This window comes from Rhynchophorus ferrugineus, unplaced genomic scaffold (assembly GCF_030347505.1).
Source record: "Rhynchophorus ferrugineus isolate W39M unplaced genomic scaffold, kcgeb_rfMv2 rfM1, whole genome shotgun sequence".
NCBI classification, from domain to species: domain Eukaryota; kingdom Metazoa; phylum Arthropoda; class Insecta; order Coleoptera; family Curculionidae; genus Rhynchophorus; species Rhynchophorus ferrugineus.
In genome coordinates, this window is record NW_027472580.1 from 19,438,531 (window position 1) to 19,449,756 (window position 11,226).

The window sequence follows — 11,226 nt, forward strand, 5'->3', positions numbered from 1 at the left end:
GATGTTACGGACACTTTACGGATTGCAAACGATTGCCAAGAAACATTCATTGGCCGTCGACAAACCGTCCGAACAGAACTAAAAATATCCCAAAGAACTCATTCGTTGGCTTTCGTTGACCCGATCTGTACGCAACGTCTTGTTTCTTCTTCATTGATAATTATCAATACAGCACCAGCAATTATAACGTCGTCTTCAATCGCTCACCGATTAGTTATTACAAGCTACACTATCATCGCCACCGCCCTTGAAATATACGGATTCATAACAAAAAATGCAATATGTACGTTTCATCAAAAGCTCGGTATCCAACTCCGAATCTCATTCGTTGGCCTGATCTCTACGCAGCATTCGGAATCAAAATGACCACTTTTAAAACGTCGAAACCAGTATTCACGTATTCAGCCACCTTTTCCTTTAAATTAAAGTTAAAAAATTAAACTCCCCGCAAAGGCAACTTACTCTGTACTAATTTAGAAATTATTCAACGCAGTGAAAAAATTCTTGTTCACACTTCGACGAAATGATACATACTGAAAAGTCAAACTTCTACATGAAGTTGATTACAAATATACAAATATACCATAGATTGATAGAGATGCAACTCAATAGGGGACTCTGGCGCAAAATTTTGCTTTGCCAAACATCCAGAGGTCGCATAATTGGCCATTCAAATAATTTGATTGGTTAATTTAAATCTCCATTATAGGCACCTGTAAGAAAAATATTTTACTGTGAAGACATTTGATTGGCTCATTAGTAATTCGTGGTACGTGACAGCCTTGAGGTTATGTTTAATTGATCAATGAAATTTAAATAAAAACAATTTTTTTCTGAAATATATTTATTAAATAAAATTCAATTAAATATAAATATATATATGCATAATATGTGTAAAAGTAAATAAATATAAATATAATCGATAACAATAAATATATAATGTAAATTTATCTATAAAATATAAATATAATATAAAAATAAATATATCTATAAGACATAAGTATCCGTCTTTTTCTTTTTTGCATATTTGTTAATGCCATCAATTTAATCTATTAGATATCTATTATGGGTTTTATCAAAAGTATATAGCACACCTTATTATTTGTAATATTCTATATGGAAAATCATTTTGTAGTGTACAATTACAATAAAAGGTTTTGAATTTACATTTTTTAGAGATATTTCACAAAAATATATTATCGACGTGGCAATATCGCGGGATAAAATAAGACTTTAAAAATTAAAAATTAATTAAAAGAAGAGGTTAAAAGAGTCCAACTGACAATATAATGAAACAATATTCTGGGGCATAAGATATTGCCTTGGCTCGTCTATTCATATAGGAACATATGGATGTTATAGATTCATGCCCCGCTATTATAATTATTTAAAGAGCCCTCATGTTCTTTCTCTTCACAATTTCCTAAAGGCCAATAAGATAAAAAAATTAACTTATGTTAAACGATTTAAATGACTTCTAAAACATACTAGCCGAGGATGTGTATTCCTGAATCCGTTAGCTGGATCCAAAAAAACACTATCTTGGTTAAGTAGCCTTAAGCCAATATATTTATATGGATAATTAAACCTTTTTTCGTTAATGAAAATAACCCCTCAAGGTAGTTTTTAAATTAATGTCACTTTAACAAATTTGTTCTTACTTGAGCAATACATTTTACAGCAATATTCCTCGTGTATTGAATATCGATTGACCTACTTTTAATATATTTGCATTCAGGAGGTATTATTTATTTTATTGGAGCTGCAACTATTCATCCAAGAAGAAAAGTATATACCCGTTTGCATAGCTTCTTTCGGAAGGGGATTAATTTCTAAAATTAAAAAGATCAAGATTTGATGTTTGAATATATATAAATAAACTTACCCCAACTTACAACAACAAAACATGATGTAACGATCATAAATGTCTTTGATACTTAATTCATTCGGTTTGGCATTTTTAACATTATCAACCATAGTTTAATGACATCCAAATATTCTTCGAACGAAAACGGTTCTGCATTTCTTTACTATCTGTGCTTCCGGATACCCAACACTTCGTAGATCAATAATTAATTGTACTTTTTGTACTACCGAATTATATATATTAATGAACTAATAATTTAATCTCTAAAGGCACTATTCCTGCTAGCCATACTGAAAATGGCACTCAAAATAAATAAATAACAAACGTACCATAGAAAAGAAGTGAGCCAATCAGATTCCGTCGCGACTTATAGCGTAGCGATTAAAGCAAGATATAAGTTATAAAAAAGTAGCAACATCTACACGTTGGACGTCGCGAAACATTTCTCCAAAATTTCTCTATGAAATATACTTAGAACCAAAAGACCATATTTTTAAAACTTCTATAAAAGAATATTTTTTATTATGTTACTTATAAAACTTTTTATAATAATTATATAATACAAAATCATTCCTTATTAAGTATTGATCTTATATTGTTTGCTTGTTTTCATTCAGCAAAATTCAATGTTAAAGTCATGTGTATTCATACATTGCACTACCTGGCTACATAATTCATCTTATCATTAAATACATAAATATCATCTGAGATGCTTCACGAATGATTGCAAATCATGTATTAAAAACACGGAAGTATCTACCAAAATATACCAAAATATAGAAACATATAAAGGGAAATAGGCTAGAAATCAATTTCTCACTATGCATCTGAGTCACTAGAGAAACAAAGGTACGTATAAAACAACTGACAGATTTATTTTCTTTCGATCAGAAGATTCATAAGACATCTTATATCCGGATAGAAGGATTTGTTCTTTTGTATCTCAGATGCAATTCCAATTAACCAAGGTGCAATTCCTAATTATAATTTAAATAATGAGTCTTTCATACCAGAAATATAACATTTAAGTTTTGTTTGTTTTGGTGGATGATAAAAGACAATATAATTTCAAAGGGCTATTTTACACATATTTCCACGTTAAATGTAAAAAAGGAAAATTTTCCTTAATGTTGAATGAAGAGAATATGATTTACATACATTATATTTCAGGTTTTAAGGAATAATAATTTCAATATTTCCCCATTTCAAATTATATTATTTGGTAATTGAAAAATTGTTCTATGTTTAATAATCGTAATAACTATCCACTCGGCACGCCATCTGGTGACTCAGGTGTTCAAAAACAACTGGTTACAACTTTACACGTGGAAGATCACATTCCATCTTTTTCTTTATGGTACTCACCAACCCTTAATATCATCTCCTTCGAACGCAAATGTTCAAGACTACCAAAGGATGGCTGTTTATATACACACAAAAATCTATATTCACATCTCTTATACAACTCAAAGCTTTAGACAACCTATTAAAGCTATATTGATCATTCTATTAATACTTTTAAATTCAAGTATACAACGGTCTCACCAGAAATTAACTAAATTTAAATTAAAACATTTCTTTTCGATACTTAAATATCAAGATTTTTGTCACCATTTCTATAAATATTGAGTGCATTATACAGGTTTATGATTTATGATATATTGTATTTAATTTATGACCAAAAGAAGAACCAATAAAAAAATTATATTGTCTCAATAATTATAAACTTTTTATTGCTACCTTAAATTCAAAAATTTACATTACATACATGTATAAGTCACCAAACTGCATACAGTTTGCTTTGTCTATTTTGGCAGGTCTTGAACCAGTTTTTTAATTCATAAAAAACTATAATAACTAGTTATGTAATATTATAATTTGTTTCTATAAATGCATAGTCATGAAATAGTTGCAAGGATTTCTTATAAGCTACATATGCGTAGATGTAAGTGTATTCAGCTTGATTTATATATATATATATATATATATATATATATATATATATATACATCTGAAAGTATTCTATTTGTACGTCAAACAAATAACAAGGTTTTACGCGCCGGCTTGGTGGCGCAGTGGTAAAGGCGATGGGACGGTCCTCCTACTGTTGCGATAGCCGCGGATTCGAATCCTACTGGAGCATGGTTGTAAATTTATGTTTGTGACTGTTTCAAATCGGTGAATGTTCTAGGCAAGAGTGTAAAATCCGACAAGGAAAATAATCCCAGTCGCGCCAATAACGAGGCTGGGTAAGACCGGATGTCTTCTGAAATGATTTCTAAATTTTTTTTTAAAAATTTTTAAAATTTTTAAATTGCTGATCACTCGGCAGTCGATAGGCTTAATGCTGAGGACCGTGGTTCGGAGCCCACTTTAAACTTTAGGCCCAGTCCAAAAAACCCATAGTTGGTAAAAAGAGACTTTTACTTGAAGACTTAAGGAGAAAAAAAATAATAAAAAAAATTGTATGACTAAATATGCTTACAATAACTATTCGAAATTATACCATTTTTTTTTAATTTAGCAAATTAATAAATTATCTGAAATTGGTATTCAAATGGTCTTAATTCAAAATTTGCAACACTAACTTAAAATTGCAATGCACAATATAAAAATATAATTATTGTTACTTATTTTATTAATATATTACAAATACAAACCAACAGAAACTAATACATTGTTTACATAAATTATCTTATAATAAAATACTAAAAATCAGGGGTTATAATTTATATTTGAGTATTAAATAATCAAATTATTACATATTTCTTCAGAAAACGATTTTCAAAAACAATTATTATATTAATAGTTTATTTCTTGCAGGTGAAATCGTCAAGAAAATGAGTAAATGACGTCATATTAATATGTATATTGCAACACTACTTAAAATAATGTAAACAACTGTAAAAAATTATTTTTTATTGCATATCTACCAATAGCTGTTTAAAAACATAATATAATTTAAACAATTCTAGGAACATATTTTTATTTTTAGATCAAAATGTAAGTGGACTTGCAGAACGTGCTAAATCCTGTCTAAACAAATATTGTTGAAACTTAATGATTTTTGTTAATAGATTTTGATACAAATGAAAAAGTTACTGAATTTGTGAAATTTCGATGTTCATTCCTCCTTTAAGATACTCCAAAAGTTTACCAATGTCTGTAAAATTTATTAGCTATTAGATATATGGGATCAGCCTCTGAAGTATGAGTTGAAATTTGGGTAAAATAACTTATTTATATATTTTTAATTATTGTTAATTATGGTCTTTACATTATTTACATATGTAATATTTTTCTATAATACATATGTATAAACTATTAATAATTTTTATTTTAACATATTTAAAAAATATATGTATACTTTATATATACCTGAAGTGAATTATCTAAAGTGTGAAATGTTATAGCTTGTTAAAATATAAACAGTCTAAAATAAAACGTTGAATTTCAACAGAAAAAAAAACATAAATTTCGTGTACGATACGTCGTATATCTATAACTTATAATGGGCATAAAGAGAGAAGAACAGCTAATAAAGAGACATAGACAATGAGAGACCAAATAGAGACATCATCATGACATAAAATATAGCTTTTCTATATGGATATATGTTTTCTATACTTTAATATTATATATTCTATCGTTTCGTTTTTAATGTACATTTCCAATTCTAATGATTTTCTTTTCCACTATGACAACAATATTTCACATACTGTAAGTACGTCATAAACTATATTATTCAAAATAGCTCGGTAGAAAATAACACTAAATATTCTACATTTATTCACAATCTTAGTATTAATATATACCCTACGCCAAAAAGACTACATAACAAGTTTCAACTACTGTTCAATAATACATTCGATGCTGTTACCTTGATTTATATTGTTGTTAAGTTGGCTGTTTGAAGCCAAATTAATGGCTGAAAACGTCGTTATTGTCTTAACCGGTTTTAATATTTTGACCAGTATTTGTTCCAAATATTTTATTGAATTGAATCTGAGGCTTATATGAGGAGACCTGCGAATATATCCAAACTAAAAATAGAAACATTAACTTGTCATTTATAATTACAATATTACTTTCCAAGTACTTATTTTTATTCATGACTCGCTGACCCGACAGACTCATAATCCTCAATAAATAAAAAAAATCTCGATATGAATGAATTTTTATTATTATTTTTGATTAATTACACATGTTTGTTGTTTCATACTTAAAAAAAAGAGTTTTCCTGAAATACTGGCTATTTATAAGGTTTCAACTAGATATTTACAGACACACGCAGTTATGATACAGTTTGTTAATCAATTTAAAGCTTTCCGATAACTATATTTTTTGTTTTGCGCACTTGTTTTGTGGTGCGTAAATAAACAATGACGGTTTTACGACGCGCGAACACGCGACGTATAATTGTCCGGGCGCGAAACAGAGAAACTCCAAGTTGATCCCGCAAACTCCCAACGACTGGCCTTGAGATTAATTTATGGCCATCGCAAAGGCCAGATGTACTGGAAATTGTAAACGTTTAAAATCGAATGGTAAATCCGTTGGAATCATCGGTATACGCGGTATCAAGTCATCCACTCCTGTGTATTTTTCCTTTCTGATTGTTGCCTCAATGTTATCACGTTATTCATCATATTTTTCACAGCCAGTCTTGTTCCATTGCAGAGTCGAGGTTGATTAATATTACACAGCATGATGACAACTGATCCTACATTTAACTTCAAATTGTGAGGTTATAATCCAGGCAATTCCAGTGAATTTAAAAACTCCGTGGGATAGTTGACTACGTCGTCCTGGTTCATCATGATGTCGACTGATTTGAAGGAAACAATGTCACGGAAGAAAATTTTGAAAACATTGAGATCCTCGACAATCTCGAATCCTCGACTTTTTTCCTCCTGACCATTTTCTAAATGGGCTGCCAAATGGAATACTGTAGGGTGTCTTTCATGGATCGCAAATGAAAAGGTACGCCAAATTCCTTCGTTGCTACTTATATGGCCACACATCTAGTACTATGATATTTCGTCATTTCTATTGGTTACAGCGAAGACGGCCATATCGCTACCTTTGTTAACATATTTACATATGTACTTTATCGACTTTACAGAGTTGCAATATTCCACATTGATATGAGTCTGAAAAACTTTGGATAATATTGGCGAGTATGGCACGATCCATTGATTGTCTGCATCAACATTTTGCCCTCTTACCTTCACAACGACCGATCGCCCATTATCCGCAACTGATCTCCGACGATACAATGAGTATCCATCATTTCCCGTTATGGTTTCAGCAATCGGATCTCTTGGGTATCGCTTGGAACACTTGCCGTCAAACATACAGGGTGAATTGTAGGTCCATGTATCATGTGTTTGGTTACTACTGCATGCAATTTAGGGTCAAATGTGGGAAAGTGGGCATGAAATTATCCTGTATAATATGTGTAGCGCCAAATGATGTCATCTTAAAACAGCTGTTATATTTCTGAATGTTAGCCAAGAAGTGCTTAGAATCATTTCCAATTCCAGAAACCAAAGAGCCTAAAGGATCTGGTGGTGGGACCAATTGTGGCAATTTTACTTTGCCTTCATCGTAACATCTACTGGATTAAGATTCATCACTGTATTTCCGTGTTTTTTTTTTACCACAGGATCATAGGAGCACTGTGTCTGCGGAATCGCTCAATTTTATTACGTCGTTCTCACTGTTGTTGTCTTTGATGTGCACGAACTTGTTGCATTCTAAGCATTCGTTGCATTCTCGTTGCATTGTCACTCTCTAAAGAATGCAATTCTGACAAAGCAATACGACAATTTTCTTGATCTGTCTCTCTCTGGTTATCAGTACGGTTAGCAGATTTGATTGATTGCGACGACCTAAGCCAGATCGGCATTCTCTTCGGCTCTGAATTATGACACGGTGCATTGTCTTGGTGAAGCAGCAACTTCTTTTTCTTCCGTTTTTCGGTGATTTCGTCCCTCAAACGGACTATGTAATAGTGGCCGTTGATGGTCCTTGCTTTATCAAAGTAGTCAATGAAAATTATTCCATACGCATCCCAAAATACAGACGCCATAACCTTTACAGCCGACTGTTGCATTTTCCCACGCTTTGGTTCATCGTGTGCAGTCCACTCGAATAACTGTCGATTGGACTTGGAATTGGAGTGAAATAATGGACCCATGTTTCATCCAGTGGCACATATCGACGCAAAAACTCGTTGTTTTTGATCAAAAGTAAGCTCGCGTGGCACCCACTTTTCACAGAGCATTCTTATACCCAAATATTCATGAATGATATGATGTACACGTTTAGTTGATATCCTTAGAGTATATGCTATTTCATTCAATTTCAATTTATGGTCATTCAAAATCATTTTGTGGATTTTTTAAATGTTTTCGTCGGTAACAAACTCTTTTGAGCGTTCACTGCGTTCACCGTTTTCGGTGCTCATTTCACCACGTTTAAACTTAACACACCAATTCTTGATGATTGATTATCCTGGGGCAATATCCGTAAACTTGGCATCAAGTCAAGGTTTTGCTTCAACTGTATTTTTTCCCTTCAAAAAGCAATATTTTATCACGCGAAATTACTTTTTATCCATATTTTTCACAATAACAAAAGTTCCTTCACTCAAAATGTTATAATTCACAAACTAATAATCCTACAGCTGTCAAATTTATACACGCATCTAGGGTTATCTAAAAACATATATATTTAATTCTGTAGTGCCATCTATGTGTCAGGCCGGGGACTTTTCATCTACTAGATCATGCTATCCTGTGGGAAAAATAAAATTGTCACAATTGGTCTCACCTTTAAATCCTCTACGCTCATTAGTTTCTGAGATAGGAAATGATTCTAACCATTTTTTGACGAATATTCAAAAATAAAATATAGTCTATCCACCAGTGAACTCACGTCATAAAGATGTATAATTTATTACCTGTTACAATTTGTAAATTCGTTTTCATACCAAACAATATTTTCCTTCTCATTTTATTCTAGTTAAAAAGACTCAATGCTGTCTCACAAGTTCGAACCTATAACCTGTAAATTGAATCGGCCTGCAATAGTCGTTCAGCTATCAAAGGTCCGCAAAATTAATCAAAATATTAGTGATACTAAAAGGTTATAAACTTGCAAACATTGTTTTAGCGCCTCCCTTGATTTGATATCTGAGATACATAGAACAAATCCTTATGTTCGGAAAGAAAATAAATCTATCAGTTGTTTTGAACGTACCTTTGTTTCTCTGGTGACTCAGATGCATAGATATTGATTTCTAGTGCCATTCCCATTCTAGTCCCCAGTTTCTATATTTTGGTAGATACTTTTCTTTTGATACATGATTTTAATGTATTTAGTGATGAGATGAAATATGTAGCCAATGTAACAACAAAGATGACTTTAACATTTCCTGAATGAAAAGGAGCAAACAATGTAACAACAATGCAACTTAACAAGAAACAATTTTGTATTATATAATAATTATAAAAATTATTTTTAAAAGATATAAGTAATAATAAGAAAGAAATAAAAGAAAGTAATATTGGTCTTAATAAAATATTAAATTTTAATAAACATGTTAATTATCTACTTTAAGCCATATATCCAATAAAACTAACGGGCCTAAAAGTTAATTTCCAAGGGTTTACAACAAATGATGTTATTACTGGTTATTAAAGAGCATCGGGTGTATTTGTAATCAACTTCATGTTCAAACTCCACTTTTCAGTATGTATATATATATATATATATATATATATATATATATATATAGTCTTTTATTCTTTTATTGGTATATATAGTATACAGATTTCACACAACACAGTTCACAGAATTCTTATACAACCTGTAGAAGAAGCTTAATGCAGCGAGACAAATAAAATTGTAAAACTACCAGTATTTTATTATTTATAAACATCCTTATGTGGCATTTGTATTCACATCAACAAATGATTGATCTCCATTCATATTCTGATTACTGCACGTCTAGGTCGAGACAATGTCAAGAGTTCGAAGAACGTGTATAAAAGCTACATGCCGTACGAACATACAAATTAATATAAAGATCAGTATTTCTAAACATGTAATCGCTTACAGGATCTGTAGGTTATTCAAAAAACGTTGCTATTTGTATATTCTTGAAATTGTAATACGTAAGCCGCCAAAAGAAAAATAAAACAAAATGAATGTTTAAAGTATTTATAATATATATAAATAAAAATGAACACGTTCAAAGCCAAGTCGTAAGATGATGCTATCGTTACTCTATTGCTACTATGATTACTATTATTGCTGGTCTTTTTTTGAGCAATTTGTTGTTTAATTTATACAATTAACGTCAGCAGATCAACAAGAAATCTTTAATAATAGTTACACAACAACTTGCTCATCCCACCACATTCACAGTAAGATTCTGTGGCCATTAAGTTTCCTTGTTATGTGGATGATTCTCCTGGAAAAATCCATGACCATTCATCATAAATCATAAATCGTTTGGAATATTCATGGTACTTAGAATTTCATCTGGTAGTTCGATCTTTTGGACTCTTTTAATTTTGAGTCGTTTATGTTTTTTAATGGTTAGAATGATAGTGTAAAGGATCAGGCGGGATTGTCGCTTCTTTTAATTGTAAAATCTGTCTCCTTTGCGAATAAAAAAATTATTACCATGAATTGCAACATTGTTGATGTTTCTTCTGTATTTGCCAGATGTGATATCTTAACACGTCTTAGGGATGTTAGAGCTTCACAAGAGTTTATTTCTAAAGTCCTGACACTCAGAGAGTCCCTACCTTTTTGCTATTCAGTTTATTTTACTGCATTTTGTGCTGCAGAAGCTGAGTTTCATCAAATGGTGAGTTTGTTCACAGAGCGTTCCAGCTTTTCCAAAAAGACTCCATTTATTATTTTATATTTGTTAGTTTCTATTCGTTAGGAACAAAGAATCGTTGTTCTCTACTTATTTATTTATGTTATGTATCCTTCTATCGTTATCTAATTTATTCTTATTTTATTCTTATAAATTAAATATAATAGTTTTATTGTTTCAATTGTAAATATAAATTATAACTATTTTATAAACCAAAAAGGACCAACACGCCAAAGTACACAGAGTTACTGATGTCTAGTTATGATTTATGGATAACTTGAAGCTTACATAGACGCCAACGAAAGTGGTGTCCGCTGGTTCTTAGTTTTTCCCCTTGTACGCATTGCACATTCATCGTATCCGGAACGGGTTCATTTATTTATTTCAGAAATTTGTTTAACCTTAGCGCGACCTACTAACTTTAGTGGCAGAGTATCTCGAGTAGCTTCCCTTCATCTCA